Source organism: Mytilus californianus, unplaced genomic scaffold, assembly GCF_021869535.1.
Source record: "Mytilus californianus isolate M0D057914Y unplaced genomic scaffold, xbMytCali1.0.p SCAF_7, whole genome shotgun sequence".
Taxonomy (NCBI): Eukaryota; Metazoa; Mollusca; class Bivalvia; order Mytilida; family Mytilidae; genus Mytilus; species Mytilus californianus.
Genome location: NW_026262723.1, coordinates 100288487 through 100307172, shown reverse-complemented (window position 1 = coordinate 100307172; position 18686 = coordinate 100288487). Strand labels below are relative to the sequence as shown.

The following is an 18686-nucleotide window of genomic DNA, read 5'->3' as shown; positions in this document are numbered from 1 at the left end:
ATTTAAGTTTGATATCACCGCTATGACTATAAGAAACAAAAAAGAATGTAAAAGCGTTATTCATTTGCTTCTAGTTTTGTCAAGTTAGCGTTGTGATTTTTTGTCAAGAATTATGTCAACAGTTGTTTTTTTTTTAAATCTGTATGAAACAATTAAAATAACATTAACGGTAACAAGGTGTCTGTACCAGATGTGCATTTCGACAATAAATGTCTCTGCAGCGATGCTCGCGGCGAAAATATTTGAAAATCCAAAAACTTATTAAAAATGAAGAGCTTAGAAACCTAGAAGAACAAAAGCATAGCAAAAGCAGGGCAAGGAATCAGAGCTTTCAATGAGGAAAATATATTTCTTAATTTAAAATAATAAATATAAACAATCAAATATATAGAAAATTTAATATTTATTCAATAAATGAAAATGGATGGAATGCAAATTTCTTGTTGTAACAACAAGAACACAACTGTTCATAAATATAACAAATGTCTCATTCTTGAACATAAATATAACATATGTCTCATTCCCAAGCAAGTAGAAATAACATATGTCTCATTCCCGAGCAATGAAAACGCATTGCTAAAAGCGAAATAAAAAGGCGAGATTCTTTCAGTCTGAAATAGCCATCATGTCTTTTCGTCACTATACAAAGCGCATGTCTTACCAGTTGGAAAATGTGAATGCTCGTAACGATCCGATAAACTGTAGACGACAGTAACAAGTATGTATATTCTGCTTAAAACTGTACAAAATAAATAGAATAATGAGATGTTAACAAAACAGGAGACAACATTCTCCGTCATTGTCATTCATGCTATCACGTCTGATACCATCTATTCAGTATTCAAAGTTTTAAAGAGCACATATTAATCTTCTTGCATTCACGTCAAAAATACTATGACTAGATCAGAAGAAAAACGGTTTTACTGTTTCTTCTTCATTTCTTGTAAATTCTGAAACATAAATACAAGTATATCAGATGAAAAAATATAAATTAAGAATACAATGTTTAAATTTTACTTCATTAATAATAATTTAGCTAATAATCATTTTCTATCCTAGGAATAGATAATATTCGCTGTATTTGGCAAAACCTTGCGGAATTTTTGGCCCTTGATGCTCTTCAACTTCGTACTTTATTTGGCCCAATATCTTTTTTTTTATTCAAGCAACACTGTTTAGTCTTTTTCAGACGAAACGCGCATGCGTCTGGCGAACAAAGTTATAATCCAGGTATCTTTGATGAGTTTTTTTTTTAGCAATACACTGGTTTGTATGATTGTGGTTATTATTGCTAAGACTATTGTTGTAGCAGTGGAATATTACAGAATAAATAAACAGTTTTTATTTCAATAGAAATCAATTTTACGTAACAAGGGAATTCGTTTTGCAAACTAATTAAGAAAATACTTTGTTGCACGATTCTTACATAATAATATACAATGAATGACAAGTAATCTAGAAAACAGAACGCATCCAATTCGCTGACAATATTTTTCTTAATTTTTCTCTTGTTTCAGGCATTCAAAAGAATTATTTTCAAATTGTCTATATAGTCGGCCATTTAAGGTTAGCATTCAGTTTCCAAGTTAAGAAAGGTCCAGATTTTCAAAAATATGGTATTTGTTATGCCAGACAGACTAAGGATATATAAGACGTTTTGGAATCTTTTTCAGTTTTCATCCTATATTTTTCGGCTTTTTAAAATCCCGGCTTTGAAATAAGCGATGAAAATATAAAAAAAAAGCTTGAACATAGACCTAGACATACAAAACTTTATTTTGATTCTGCTTAGCATAAAACATACAAACATTCTGATGAGCTTTTTACCGAATATAAAAACGTAAACAAAACAAATAAAATAAAGCATCGAGCACATATAAATCATACAACGGAATGAAGTCAAGCAACAACCTAAATTTCAGATTTCTAGCAATCTTATATATAAATTCATAAATATATTTAAAAATTGAAATGGAACTGTTTGACAAAAAAAAACATCAGTAACTCATGTGGCAAGCGCGCTAGATAACAAAGCAATTAATATAAGTTAAAATTTGAGTAAATAAATAAATATGGAAAGCAATTAATATAATAATAAAGTAATCAAAAATAAGTTGCAGAGCTGACAGTATAATAGCAAAGACTTAGTAATCAAATACATGCAGAACATCGACATTTCAAATCATTCCAAGACTGAATCAAGTTTTAAAATTTTAAAAAACTGTTTTTCCGTCATGAAATGGTCCAGAAGACTGTTCCACAGTGTAACTGCGGCATATCTAAACGATTTTTTTTTACCATAAGTAGATGTTTTTCAACCGAATTTATTTTGAAAGTAAGGAGATTTGGTATGATTACCAATGAGAAAACTAGCCACTAGAGTTAAAATAACGTAGATGTAAGCCCCAACATATTATCTTGCAGCCTTCAACGACGAAAGAGTCAGCCATAAAGGCTCCAACATGAAAAATTTGAATCAAATCAAAAGAGAAAACTGACGGCCTTATTTATAACAATACAATTTACGAAAAACAAATATGGCAGACATGAACCAACGACAACCACTTAATTAAAGGCTCCTGACTTAGGACAGGCACATAAAAAATGTGGCGGGGTTACCTGTGATAGTGGTGTAACAACACATCATAAGAATAAACTGAATTTTAAAGAAGAAACTGATTTAATAAGAACAAACTGTTAAAATCATCTTGTTCTCTATAGTACCAGAGGAAACTGTTATTTCAGAATCACTTATGCGCCATAAAGTCGGTATATAAAATATATTGAGCTTACCCCATCTACTCAAGACCTGATCACCATCTAAATCAAACATCTCAACTTGATTAAATCCAAATAGCTCAGCTTCAGGTGCTGGAAATCCATACACATAAAATAAAGTGGCCATTTCTTCACCAGTTAAGAACCCGTCATGGTTTGTATCAAATTTGTCAAAAATATCAATCGCAGATCGTTTGAGCAAATTATGTTGTTGAACAGATCTCTGAAATTTTAAAGTTAAATTTATGTTAATGATTTAAAAAAAATAATTATTGTTGAATGCAATAAATTAAGACAAATTTTTAACAAATTACTAAATGGAACCATAATAAAATTTACAGAAAACATAAACTAAAATATTAACCAAATTTTACTAGTTAATGAAAATTTTATTAAATATTTATAAATTTTCTTTAATAAAACAATTAACAACATTTAAACTGACATAGCTCACCTTTGAAATTGATTTGATCAGCGATGGCAATGATCTCTCCTTAGGAAAGGAATACACAGCTACAGTTAAAGCTAATAATAATACTATCTTCATCATGGTCACCTGTGAAAGAGATTACGAAGTTTTCATTAAATTGTTGATTTTATATACTCCTCTCAAGGTTACGTAGTCATAAATTCGTCAGGGTTATCTGCGCAAAAACTGAACTCAGTAATAAAAAGATTGATACGTTACAGAAGCAACAATAACAGATGGTTTAAGTATGCTTTTACTTTGACAAGTTATCTGTTTAAATATATTTCAGTTATCAGGACAATCAACAGAGTCATTCAAACACTAATCGTTCAATGTAATAATTACCAAGTATTCTTCGCAATTATACTAGCGTGATTAAAGAGGGAACTCCCATTTCCATTCGGAAACTCTCACCCGAGAAGATAATACTACTAATGCATGCTGATATTAAAATCAAGTACCCCATCCTGTAATCTTGAAAAGAAGGTTCGGCTACGTTCATTATGATAAAGACATCAAATTAATTGTCTATTGGTTAGTTTTAGTCATGAACTTTTACACTGGAAGTAATGAGTTTTTAAAGATTGATATAAAATGTATTGGACAAAAAATATGTTTGACTATTTCTATTGTTAAAAGTCGATAGATCACGGACAACCTTACAAATATTTCAGCCTTGAAAAAGTTCAATGACAAATTCTTCAAGGCTACCTAACGTAAACGGCATTGAAATCCAAAGTTTTATTGTTCTATTATTCGACCACTGTTTATTTGACCAAGCATCGGTCAGTTGTTACAACCTTGTGATCTTTAAAACACGAGGTTAATTGGTGCTTATTCACGGTGATTATCGTAGGTTAAAAGTCCCTTTTATCACATATGTGATTGACCTCTACAAATAGTATGAATGGGTAGATGGTTACAAGCCTCCACCTTATTTCGTCATATTACTGATTAAAGGCGGCTACGTGTCTAATTCAGATGTCTTATTATTAGAGCAAATTATATGAATAATATACTATATCTTCTCGACGTGTTTCAAATCATGATGTAAATGGACATCGTAATTTTAAAACTTTTTTTTTGAACTTTGGTAGTAAAACATGTTTTTTACCCGACGAATAATCATTGTCATCTAAATTTGTAAATAAAAAAAACTAAAATATCGATAAATACGTCGTTTTAGTTGGTACATCGTTGTAGCTAAACTAAATCAACACCTGGGAAAGTATTTTCGACGTAAATAATCTAAATAACTAATTAGTCAATGCATGCAAGGTGGGAAGGGTGGAAACAATCCGGGGATTTAGAGTGCCTCTTATAATAAATTATTGCTAGACTTACAAAAGCGTAAAGTGAACAAGTTGTCCATACTCCTTACATTATACAATGACTAATCTATATGCTATTGAATTCTTCTTCTTTAATAAGAACAAAAATTTACTTTCAAAATAAGCATGAGCCAAAAAAGGCTACATGTACATGGTTTCTCTGTTAGGCAATTTCAATACACCCTTAATTGATGAAAATTTAACAACTGCTTATTACAAAGAAACAAAGATCGACAAGAAACCAAATCAATGATCTCATTTTCTTATGAATGATACAATTTCCATTCCAATATTGTTCAACAATATTACATAATTTTCATTCATTCATTCAATATTACATAACCAGCTGAAGAAACGATCACAATAAGAAAAGGAAACTTGCAAATCTATTACGAAACAACTGAGTTCATCACCGTTTCGTCCTTTTCTGTGTGGTGTTTTGTGAACTATTGTTTGGTCGTTGTCCGTATTGCCATTACATAGTCTGTCCGTCTTCGGTTTATAACTTATAATTCTCCCATTGGTACCTTCCGTCTTTTTTTAAAGCCAATAGTTAAATTTACTAGGTAAAGCGGGTTTTTAATGTCAAATGTAATTCCGGTTCTGGACAAAATAATTTGACCATCAGAAATTCTATATTGTCAACCGCCTTTAATAAAAAGCCAACTATTGTCAGAATAAAACAATGATATAAATTAACAGAATTGACAGAATATTGGAAAACATGTTTGATAATGAAATTAATTTAATTTGTCCTCTTTTACAGGATACTTGACTAAATTACGCCCATTCTTTTTACTGAAAATACAATAAGTGAAAAAATACTGCTGCTATTAATTTAGACCAAAGTTCTTTTGTGACAATCAAATTTTATTAGTTATTCAACCTAAAATAGTACGTAAATACGCCTAAATTTTCCATCATGTTTGAATAATATTTATATGTAATAACAGTTAAATCTTTAAAGGTCATCTCTAAATGAGACAACAGGCTGTTTTTAATTTACAATTGGTACGGTTGAACGGGGATTTTAGTTTGATTTATTAATCTTAAGACATTTCTTAATTTTACAAGAAATTGTGTACTAAGATTGAATACGATACCATATTATGTTGATTTTGTTCTTATCATTGAAATAACAATAGAAATAATAACTATTCCATAATATAATATTTGAATGAGCCATTAAAAAAGTCGCATGGCTGTTAAAACTATATATACATTTTCGTCTGTTTATGTAGTTCATACGTGTTTCTCGTTTCTCGTTTTTATATAGATTAGACCGTTGGTTTTCCCGTTTGAATGGTTTTACACTAGTAATTTTCGGGGCCTTTTATAGCTTGCTGTTCGGTGTGAGCCAATGCTCCGTGTTGAAGGCCGTACCTTGACCTATAATGGTTTACTTTTATAATTGTTACTTGGATGGAGAGTTATCTCAATGGCACTCATACCACATCTTCCTATATCTATATAATATCAAAATGTTATTTAGTAAAAAACTTTTCTTTTGAAGACTGTTCTTCAAATTCTTTTCGGAAATTTTATTTTTTCGTGTTTCGTTAAATTTGACATCGAACTAAACGGGAACCGTAATAAACTAATTTTTATTTGATAATGAATAAATCTATCTTTACTTTACATGTTATAAAAAATAAGAAGATGTGGTATGATTGCCAATGAGACAACTATCCAACCCAGTTCAAATGAAGTGAATGTAAGCAATTATAGGCAACCTTACGGCCTTCAACAATGAGAAAAACCCATACCATATAGTCGGCTATAAAAGGCCTCGAACTGAAAAATATTAAAAATAATTCAATTGAGAAAACTAACGGCCTAATTTATAACAAAACAATTTTACGAAAAACAATTATGACAGACATGAACCACCTACCACCACTTAGTTTGGTTTTGGTTTGACATGTTTGTCCCATTCTCGTCAAGGTAAATGCTCACAATTTGCCAAACCAATTTCTCTTTCAACACGAGAGATCGGATTTAACGTCTCCGTTCCTATCGGACTTGGCTGCGAATTTATACATCAAAGGATTTTTTTTATGTATAGGTCTTAATACCGAAACAAGGAAGTGCACGTATCTCTAATTAAGTGTATAATATGCTATCTCAATACATGTACTTCTGTATTTCTTAGCTGATTTATACTTTCCTCGATCGTTGAATTTGATTTTCAATAAAAAAAAAGCGACATGTTTAAACTCGGATCGCGAAAAGAATCCCCAAGTGAATTGTACAGTCAACTGCCATTTGAATGTAACCACAAATAGAAGCAGGATACCAGGAGACGATATATTATCATGTATAATATTTTTACTTCACGTATATCGATACGGTTTACTTCACGTATATCGATACGATATACTCACGTATATCGATACGGTTATCTGTTCTCCAGTACTTGTATAGTATAAAATTGTTAATTTCAGGTTGCATTTTAAGGTGCAGATCAAATCGGTTAAACCAGATTGGAATTATGATTATACTACTTTTCAAAATAACATAGGAGTCAATTAATTGCCCCATGGGTTAAACTACCCGAAAATATTAGTAACATTAAACACTTTCCCCATTTTATGAGTCTTTAAAAAGTCATATTATATATAAATTCGTATGAACCTGTATTGATCATTTGGTAGAAATGTCTTTTGTTTTGAAGAAGCTCTTTAATTTTTAAGTACACACTGATGTGTAGATTGCTAGATTTGCAGATAAAAATTTTCCGCGCGTACAATATTGAAAACATACTTTGAAAGAATTTTGAACCATATAAACTAAATATAATTAAAACAGCTTATAGAAACGATTAAAAGAAGATGTGGGGAAGGGGGTGGGGGTGTAAACGTTAATGAAACAGAACCAAACAACAAGAATAACCAAAAGACATCTAGAAGTCAACAGTGAGTCAAAAATTTATTTAACTATGATCAACAGTAACCATATTAAGCAGTTTCTACTAGTAAGATACCATTCAGTCTTGAGATTTTTTTAAAATACATACAGCCATAGTCTACATTGGCCTCCATATCAGATGGAAGAACATCATTTAAGTTTCACCATTCGGTAAACACAAGCCAAATGTCTATAATATTTTAATTTAGTTTGTTGCGTAAGTACATCTCACAAGAAATCGTTCTGGTACTGACACTGAGTTTATTATATGCTATAATTGCTTATTCTTTCATATATAATTTAATTACTGCATGAAGCGGTTCTCAAAAAGATGTTGCTAATATTTTCAAGCGCCTCCAATGTAATCGTATGTCCACATTGCCAACTGTCGGTCATACTTATTGTGCAATAGGCACCAGACTATTTGGTTGGAGTTGATTCAGCATTTGATTTTATTTGTTTGTTATTTCTATGGTTTATAGTGTAATACGAAGTGTTCGATGATGAACATATTGGTTAACCGATAGACACATAAGTTACAACCTCCAGTAAGTACCACAAAAGGCATTTTTATCAGATATTTGATTTCATTTAATCCAGATAGATTTAATTTTGCTTAGTTTGTGGTTTTGTCTTGCCATGGTGTTGTGGGTTTCTTCCGTCTCATTTTTTTAAATGGACTCCAATGCAAAATTAAAACGAATTCATTAGTGGTCGGATCACATAGAAGTAACAGTATTTTGTTAGTACTACACTAAGAAAAGTTCTACCATCTATGTTTCAAATTGATTTAGTGATTCTAAAGAATGAGATTTGTCTATAGTTCCCAAAGTCTTCAATGTAAAACTTAAAACCTGTAGTACAAATATTGGTAGGCATATCGACAACAATCTAACAATATTTGTCATTATATGGTTCAGTAATTCTCACGACTATAAGGGTAAGTTTTATTCAACTAAAAATAAGCCTATTTTCACCATCGAACTCGATCGGATTCAAAGTAACGTTCGTACAATCGTGCTTGAAAAATGCTCATTTGTTACAGCGAATCGGAAGAAAAAGGTTAAAATCATTTACGACAGGCGACAAATGAAAAATAATGAAATCGCGAGTTGTCTCATTGATTCAAATCGAAATTAGTTGCATGTTGATTTGTTTATATTTAATAATGATGGATAGAAGGATTATTGGTAAATGAATATTCTTGATTGAATAAAAAATAAACACAATAAAATAATACAATTTTCATCGGTACGTATATTAATTGAAAACGCGTGATATGAATACTATGAAACAATGCAATAAATGACTAATACACTTTGTATTTTTGAACTAAGTGTTTCCTCAATGATCTAGAAATGTTTCATCTGACTGTCAGTCAATTGTTATTTCAAACAATGTCTCTCATAGAAGCATTCAAGCTCTTCCTAATCCACTGGTTCAACAATGCGATATTTATAGTTACATTTGCAACATATTATTTTATTTCTGTCTTTTCTTTATTGTAGAAATTGGCACATTTATTATGATAAAAATCCCAATCAATTACAGATAAAGAAAAAAGATGACAAAATACCAGCTAAAAGTAGCCATGCAATGTTATTTTACCTTAGTATAGACGTATACTATCGTCCGTCTTAAATAAAAAAAAGTACTTTCTGATCGTAGTTGTAAATATTTATATATATATATACATGTACACGCCCAAATTGCTCTTGAAAACCGGACGTTTAATCTGATTGTATCATACTTCACGAATTATAATTGTTGGCCCGTCATGTCAGCATTCTACGTAAAAAAAGGATTGCTTTGCAGATTTTGATAAATCCGTGTCACAGTGTATTGGTTGGACGTATGCTGTTTTAAGTAAGATGTTTATCTACATCATGATCGCATTGTAATTTCTGAGAATAACTATATAGCAGATGTTTTCAGGGAATTTCGCATGATATTCTTTTCAGAACTCGCTGTTTCATCATTTATGAATAAAAGGATATGTGGGATATAATGAATTTTTAAAATAATGTTTACGATCTCATAATATCATACGTTATATCATCATAACTTATGATTATTAAGTACGAATAAAAGAAGATGTGTGGTATCAGTAGATGAGACGACAACCAAACAATTAACATAAATGTCAAATGCTGTAGACATGGTATTTTTATAACAGCATATAGTGCAATAAACTTGATTTTAGAAAAAAAATCAACATACAGTTCTAAAAAATACAGATATTTTAATTCACTCATTGAATTATCTAAGTTCATTCAAAAGTGAATTGATTGATTGGTTGATTGGTGTTTAAGACCACTTTGAGTACTATTGTGCCATTTCGTGACGCCAGTTTTTATTAGTGGAGGAAACCGGGGTGCCTGGAGAGAACCAGCGACCTTCGGTAAGAAAACTGACAATCCTAGTCAAGTAAGATTGGAGTCGAGCGCACCTGCCACGTGTGGGATTCGAACTCACAACCCCAGTGTTGATAGGCTAGTGATACAGTAGTTCGACTACTTAGACCACTATACTGTAACACAAAGTTGAAAATTTTGTAGTGGGATTACAGGGACTAGGCGAGTCTGTCTACAATTTTTTTCACCTATATAACAGGTGGTAACAACTCGACGGGAGACTGTATATGCGCTTTCGAAAGGGAAAAACAAAAAAAGTGAGATGTTTTACAATTGACTAGCAATATCAAAATATATCTATAACTTCTTACAAAATAGTAAAGAAAAAAAACAAATAGAAAACAATTACTTAAATTAACCCTTTATTTAAAGACGATGCAGAAAAATAAACAAAACCTACAAAACAAGCACCGAGCTAATAATGCAGGGACACTATAATTACCTATATCATAAAGACATGCTAAACAAAAACTATTGAAAATCATTTCAACAAAACTCTGAACATTTCACATTTATACTGTTTTACCTCAAATATCATCTGACTTAGAATTTACAAAAAAATATTATTTCTAATAGTCTTTACTTGCTGTGTTAATTTTGAATTCATTTTTACGATGCGATTCTAAAGACCGTTTAAACTTGAAAATAAAATTTGTTATTGAGGTGGGGGAGGCTAAAACAATTATGAGGCAAGTATCTTTTCTCTCAAAAAAGAGCAGTTGGTGTTTTTCAGCTTTGTAGGTCATCACCCTATATAAGTAATATTGTTTTTTGTGCTTTTTTTCAGCAGCAACATTATCCACAAACCAGCTGCAGCTACTTTAGCAAGCTTTCTGTAAACATGGGCACACTTTGACCTTGATTTCCAAATTATGAGCCTTTTATTTCTTTTTTTCAAATTGAACCAAGTGGAAGTTTTAGTAGATGCACAATGCAGATTGACTCTTTTGTTTTTTTGTTTTTGTTTTTTAGTTTTACGATATGGGTCTCATTGTTAAAGGCCGTACGGTGAACCATTATTGTTGTTATCTTCGTCATTTGAACTCTGGTAGATAGATGTCTCATTGGCAATCATACCACATCTCTTTATATAGATTGGCAAAGGAGGAGATTCGTGCGAACGTAAAACTGGTCTACTATAAAATATAATATGTGGTAGGAATGCCAATGAGACAACTCTCCACCAGAGACCAAATGATATAGACGTTAACAACTATAGGCCACCGTACTGCCTACAACAATGAGCAAAACCCACACTGCAAAGTAGGCTATATAACCCCACCACATGTGTGTGCCATTAATACCATGTCAGACTATTTACACTATGTGCTGATCATTGTTATTCTTTGGTGTTGTTGGTTTGGAGGAGTAAGGTGTTGGTGGTTGATGTGAGCTGCATGATTTTGGTATTTTTGGTGAATGTTGTTATCCTTGTTTTGCATGTATGATTTGTTATTTTCGAATTCAAAATACGGAAAATTGGCATTTTCTTACTTTCTCATTTGTCGACAATTTTTTTGCGATACATTATTATTATCTTATCTGTATATAAAAAGTAAACTTAAAAAATTTTATGCTGAAACTTTTCTCAACTTAAATATATAATTTTTATCGTAAATATTACCTCCAAAGGTAACAATATCTTCAATAAAAACAGATACCTTCAAGCTTAAGTACATATCAGAGCTACATGTATGTATGTGTTGTATTTAGATTTTGTCTTAGTTGTTATAGTAAAATTAGTAATTGCCAAAGACAAAATTTTAATATAGCATATGCATGGATAACCATCAAGCCTGAGGATAGCTTTAGCTGTATTTGGCAGAACCTTTCGGAATTTTGGGTCCTCAATACTTTTTAACCTTTTTGACTCGAGCGTCACTGATGAGTCTTTTGTAGAAGAAACGCGTACACAATTTGAATCCTGGTATTTATGATGAGTTTATTTAAGATATGGAGTAATTAATTTAAGTGTCATAAAGAAACCAACCTTTGGTAAAACATAACTTGTGTTTGTCAGTTGCTATTTAAGAACCAAGGAAACAAAATTACCAATTTTAATGTCAAAATGTAGCTTCTTTTTATTTTTAAACTTTGTAGTATTTTCCACCAAAAACATATTGATTTGAAAGCACTATTATATGAATTATTAAAATACCATAAGGCTTTTGATGTTTCTTATCTTTCCTATATTCGTTATACTGTGTTGCCACATTAAGGCCATTTTTCTTTCGCGTTTTTCTTGGCTTGTATGACCTAGAATTAATTTCATCGACAGAACCGCGACCACTGTCAGATTATAATCACAATGTTGTTTGGAGATGTTGGTTAAATGTCAATTAAACAACAACCAAAACACGAATTGATACCAGTAAAAAATCGTGAGGTCAGCAAAGCGAGTTAAACACCTTTTTTTTCTAGATAATATTGTTATTATTAACAAATGATATTTAATCTTCATAAATATTTCCAATTATTTTTATTTATTATTTTTGTATGAAGTTTTATGACTTTTCCAAATAACAACATCACACGAATGGCTGTTATAGTTAAAGTTTATGACAAAACGTGAATAATAATAGCTAAGCTATGTAAAATATAAAATGCAAAAAACAATAACTAATAAATTTTAAAAGTTCCTACCTGTATTTACAAACTTAATCTGGATTATTTGTTGTCAGAATTGTAAGATATGAAGTTGTTAAACGAAAAAGTCAAATGAGGAAATATCCAGTTTAGTTCCTTATGAAATGTTTAGAATATTTTGATTCGAAATGTACTACAGCCATTTTACTTATATACCCATACGTTCAGTTGTAATTGGAGAAATGTACCACGGGTATAATCAATGATTGTTCATTCACCAATGGGCAACAGCTTGAAATCCCACATTAATAATAATAGTATGCTGATCATTAAAGAATTTTGCCGTAAAAACTGGGAAGGTCAACATAAACAATGACACTATTGATTTTTGTTTCATATTCCAACGATGCTTCATTCCAGTTTAACAATAGAAACTTATTTTCCTCCTCACCTTATCTTTTAATGGAAATTGCAATTATACCAATGCGCTCATCAGGTGGCTAAATAAGATAAGTCAAGCTGTATGGCTCATCCTGTGTTTTCGTGTTAAATTGCTTAATGATAATAACCAATTCATTATAGAAGTTATTGTGGAAGTAATCGCTACTTAATGTGGTATTACTCAATAAAACACTTATTATCTGTTAAATCTCTCCGCGTTTCACGCATTGCACCATAACTATTAATTTTCTCCTTCAAATCGGTATGTATTGCATCTTAATGTGGTTAAACAATCAAATCGGATTTCAGAAATAATGGAATAAAAATGGTATAACATCAGCTTCCAATATTTGGACCATAGTTTAGTTGGTTGTGATGTAACTGTGATAAATTCGTTTACTTTGAAAGGCACTATAATACTTAAAAATCCTCTTAAAGTTTCAGTAAGTGCTTCGGTTTTTGCATAACAATTCTTAATAGACCTATATATATATATAGGTGGCCGTGTGGTCTAGAGCGCTGGACACAGTGCAGGCGGTGTTGTCTCGATATCCCAATAGCATGAGTTCGAATCCCAGCGAGGGAAGAACACAAATTTGCTTTGGCAAATTTGCAGATTTAACATTGTTGTGTTGATATTTAGAGTAATTATATATATATATGTATATATAAATATATATAATTCGTCTAAATAACTGCCCAACAATGTTAGATCTGTAAATTTGCGGAAGCAAATTTTTTGTTCTTCCCTGGCCGGGATTCGAACTCATACTACTGATATATCGTGGCACCAAATCCACTCGACCACCTAGGCTTGAGCAAGGCGAAATCCCGCCCAGGGAAGAACAAAAAATTTGCTTCCGCAAATTTACAGATCCAATATTGTTGGGCAGTTATTTAGGCGAATTATTTATACAGAATGTGTTTTCAGCCTTGTATCACCATCACTGGTGATCCGATGGATAAAATCTGTCGTAGAGTTGTCACTGGTTCAGACGTACTTATTATATATATATATATATTGGTCACATTTATATTCTTAATTCTAACTGTGACCTGGGACTATTATACTAATTAGTATAATAGTTCCAGCTGTGACAACTAAATTGAAACTGGTAAAGGCAAAATATTTTCTATAGTAAAGGTGAATATTGGTTGTTATCATTCACTGAAGCATGAACTATTATTACGATACTGTGTTTGCAGCATTCAAAACTTTTTTTCTAGATTCAATTTCGCTAGTTCTTATAAAAGTATAAATTTAAAGTAATCAACTTAATATATATCAAAATGTATGTAAAAAACAAGGTGACAAGTGCCAAAAATCTAATTGCTAGAAGTGGTTAACATTGTTAGGTATAACAATTCATCAGTTGCCGAAACACTAGCTTCTGGGCCTTTAATACTGTCAGGGATAACAATCCATCAGTTGCCGGAATACTAACTACTCGGCGTTGAACATCTTACCTCTGGCTTTTATTCTAGAAATGCTTTTGACTACAACACACTATAAATATTTGGCCATTATAAAAATTAAATAGGTTGATATGACTGCTGATATAATGAACTGATATTCCATACAGTGAAGAAGGCTTTTTTCTTACTAAGTAAATAGCTATGTACGTTATATGTATTCGATTTTTCTCAGTAATTACAAAAGCTACAGTTCAAACTTCCTATGGCATTGATAATTTAGTGATTTTGGTCTTTCTAATATGGTCCCGTTTGGTTTACTGAGCAAAATCGAATACATATAACGTATATAATGTACAATATTCCCAGTGGATTAATCAAAAGATAGATTAAACAATGTCGTCAAAGATGCCAGGCTTATAACAACCTCAAAGACTAAAAAGTAGAGGGATCGGAGTCATCGCTGATAAAACCTATAGTAATGATTAGGATCTACAGTTACGTCGAGATGACGATGACAAAGTGTAACGGTCATCAATATTTCCTCTTAGGAAAAGAAAGTGTTATTTGATTCACCTTCTATCCGGAAATTAATGCCGGTATTTACGATTTATATAAGTAAAACGCACTATTTGGTGTAAACACGAAGCAATAGGCGAAAAAGTCTTTTAATCTTCTCAAAAAACATGTTTTATATTCAAAACTGCCGATTGAATTAACTGAAACATTACAGTGTTGGTCGTTATCTTTAGTTATATCTTGACATTTTTTTGCCTAATTTATGGGTTTTGTACATTGTATTTGGTGGCAGATTTTGTTCAGAAAATTTTTCTGGCAAAAAAAGTATCGAATTTTCAGGTGTTTTAATATATTTTTTTAAATAATTAGGTTTAAATACAAGAATTTGGGACTGTTTTTTTTAATCGATTACGCACTTTATATAGATGGCCTAGATTTTTTTGGAAAAAAATATATGACTCTTTAAGTTAGTCGGAATTCTATCGTCTGAGTAAATTAGAACGTTTACACATCCTGCAAAATTAATTTAAGTGCACGTGGCAATCCAATACATAGATTGAAAGATAGACAAAACGAGGACCGAAAGAAAAACGTCCGGCATGAGTCCTGATTACATTTTTTTTGTAGTTGTTTCATACTGTATTGATACAGATATTTAAAGCATCGGTTGGTAGTACTAACAGGACAGTTAGTCTATGTTTTTTATACTTTTCATTGATTGTTATATCAACGAATGAGACTTATCACCGGATTTGTACTTGCACGAGTAACACGACGGGTGCCACATGTAGAACAGAAACTGCCTAATTACCCTTCCGGACCACATGAGTTCACCCCGGTTTTTAGTGTGGTACTTGTTGCTCTGTCTTTAGGTTTCTATATAGTGTTTTGTGAATTTGTTTGTCTTTTCGATTTTTTGCCAAGGCGGTGTCAGTTTTCTCAGACTGATGAGTTTTGAATGATCCCTTGATATCTTCTGTTTATTATTTTAGCATAGGTTATTACATACAAAAGGTATTATTGTAAAACAAATATTTCATCACTACAGTTCATTATAGTTACTAACTTTCGGTGCTTTTAAGCAAGTGCGGCTATTCGTTGCCAGACTATATAATAAAAAGAGCAAATGCCTGTAAGCGATAATATCGGATGTATAATGTATATCGTACGAAACAAAAGTAATGCTTCTAATTAATTTTTCTACATTCATCATATGCATAATGTATTGCCTTTGTATAAAAATAAGGAGATGTGGTATGATTGTCAATGAGACAACTATCCACCAGAGTCCTAGTTATGTGGATGTAAGCAACTATAGGTCACCGTACGGCCTTCATCAGTGAGATGTGAGAACCCATACCGTTAATATAGTCAGCTATAAAATCTGTAATGTTGAAAAAGCTTTTACAGTTTATAATATGTTACTTTCTTTTAGATGATTCGGATTTTTTAATTGATTTTTACTTTAAAACCTTCCAAAGAAACTGTTATAGTCCAAAATTTTGTACTTACATTAAAAATACGAAAGAAAATGTAAATATCTCTGATAATCACACATTTTGATTTTATATTTGATTTTTTGTAATTCTGCAACCATTGTCCACTTTTAAACAGTACTCGAACTATTGTAAGATAGCAAATAATTTCATGATTTAGCTGTGTATTTGTCAAAGTAAAAAGGGGGGCGGTATGCACTACCGTAATCTCGTTGAACGACATTAACTTTTAAGTATTTTAATGATTGCTGACATGGAAACATGAAGTCACATGTGTTTCTTTGATTGTTCATGCACTTTGTTCGTTAAACAAATACGCGTTTTAAAGGAGCATGGATCATATATCAGAAAGCTATATTAGGTGTTAATGCAGAGTGCATTTTAATAATGTAGGCCTATGTTTATAGGTTATAAAAATCAAATAAAATCGTATTACATAATGCAAATAGTCGTTTGCCTTTTCCATAGTAGAACAATAAGAATTAATATGCATACTGCATGTCATTCGTTTATCATGGCTATAAACGCCATTATTTAAAGTATGGTTTTCATTTCCTCCCAGTATGTGCACATTACGTTAAACCGGCGTTCCTGCATTTGTGTCAGGAAATGCAAATAATTGAAAATAACTGAATTACAATAAATATTGAATGTAGACATGTACTTCGCCCTTTCCATAATCTAGATCATATTCGATATATATTGAGACAACTCTCCAACAGAGACCAAATGACGTAGAAGTTAGCAACTATAGGTCATCGTACGGCCTTCGACATTGTGCAAAACCTATACCGCATAGCAAGCTATAAAAGGCCACTATATGACAAATGTAAAACAATTCAAACGAGAAAACAGACTTACTTATAAAACAAAAGACGAAAAACAAATATGATATTCAGCAACAAACGGCAACCACCGAGTTACAGACTCCTTGTTTGGGACAGAATGTGGCGAGGTTAAACATGTAACTTTGCAAAGAGGTGCGAAAGCACAACACAAGAACAAACTGTACAAAACAATAAACGTAAAACAAATACGATAAACAGTAAACAAAAGAAAACCACTGAATTAGAGGTTCCGGACTTTGGACAGGCAAGTACAGAATGTGGAGGGTTAGATATGTTTGCGGGTGCCCGACCCTCCCCTTACCTGGGATAGGGATGTAACATGATCTGCATATATATATTTGTATTTTGGTGTTGTTATAGCACTCTGACATAACTTAAATTACCATCATTCACTTACTTTCTTTTATGCCCCCATTTTTTACTCTTTCATACCAAAATGTATGTGAGTAAAGTATGCCAAAAATCTGTCAGGAAATATTAACAAATTTTTCAACGAATTTGTTTTTCATATTTGAATTTAGTACAGAAATTAGAGGTACTGCGAGCAAAGTTCTCAAAATGATAACCCCGCCTCTTGTAAAATCCGTAGTGGAAACCCACAAAATGATTCCGATATAAAATATGAGGTTCAAAATAGCATTATACTGTTTGATTGTGAGAAAGTTTTAATAAAGAAGGGGTTTAGGAGGAGTTGTGGATACAGAAGGGGTACCCCAAATTAAAGCAATGTCAAAGTCCAGAATTATTCACATAATCAGTTTATTCTGTTTGTGTATATTTGTTTATTTGTTGGCGGTAGGTTTTAAATTATTTTACATTTTGTTTGTTTTTATGATGTGTTTTGCCTGATGTTATAAATGGTGTTTGCGAGAAAATAGTTAATGCCTACCTTTTGACAGTAAATATTTATTTCAAACAAAGAAGGACACTTATCATTTAGTTTGATAAAACTGACATCTTTGTCAATATAAATGTGTCCATTAACTTAAGCCGCTACATTCTATATTTCACTAAAGTAAATAATATTTCCTAGTTACAATAAGTGATAAATGGCATTGTTCTTAAAGTACACAGAGAAAGCATAAGATGTTGTGCTAAGATAGGAAACCAGGATGGGTAACGAAGAACTGATTAAGTACCAATTCCTCACTTTGTTTTAGTTACTGAATCACGAACTAAGTGTAAAGAACTTTGAAACAAGTGCTTGTGTACGACAGTGTAAACATCAAATTATTAAAACAGAAAGATGATTTCATCATAATTGGTTTGATATTATTGAACAGATGTTAAGTACTGACAGCATATATTTTGACCTGCAAATTGTTTTTAGTACATCCAGTAGATGTTAAACATTTTGATAACTGAAGAAAAAAATCAAATCTTATGTAATTATGTCATTTAATTTTACAAATTAGATAGAATATGATGACGAAAAACAAAACAAATTTAAAAAACGTCATGTTACCATTATATCTAACAAGTGA

At 31.5% G+C, this 18686-nt stretch overlaps 1 long non-coding RNA gene across 4 annotated transcripts; it reads right to left on the bottom strand.

Annotated features, from left to right (window-relative positions):
* Positions 1 to 384: 384 nt before the first annotated feature.
* LOC127709886 (uncharacterized) lies at positions 385 to 12700 on the bottom strand. 4 transcript variants are annotated; one of them, XR_007985841.1, is made up of 4 exons: positions 12543 to 12700; positions 3233 to 3334; positions 2794 to 3001; positions 385 to 950 (listed from the first exon to the last, which is right to left on the bottom strand). It is a non-coding gene; the product is annotated as an uncharacterized LOC127709886 (long non-coding RNA). The 4 variants fall into 4 exon arrangements; XR_007985843.1 differs by lacking the exon at positions 12543 to 12700 and adding an exon at positions 9094 to 9134; XR_007985844.1 differs by lacking the exon at positions 12543 to 12700 and adding an exon at positions 3593 to 3613.
* Positions 12701 to 18686: the final 5986 nt, after the last annotated feature.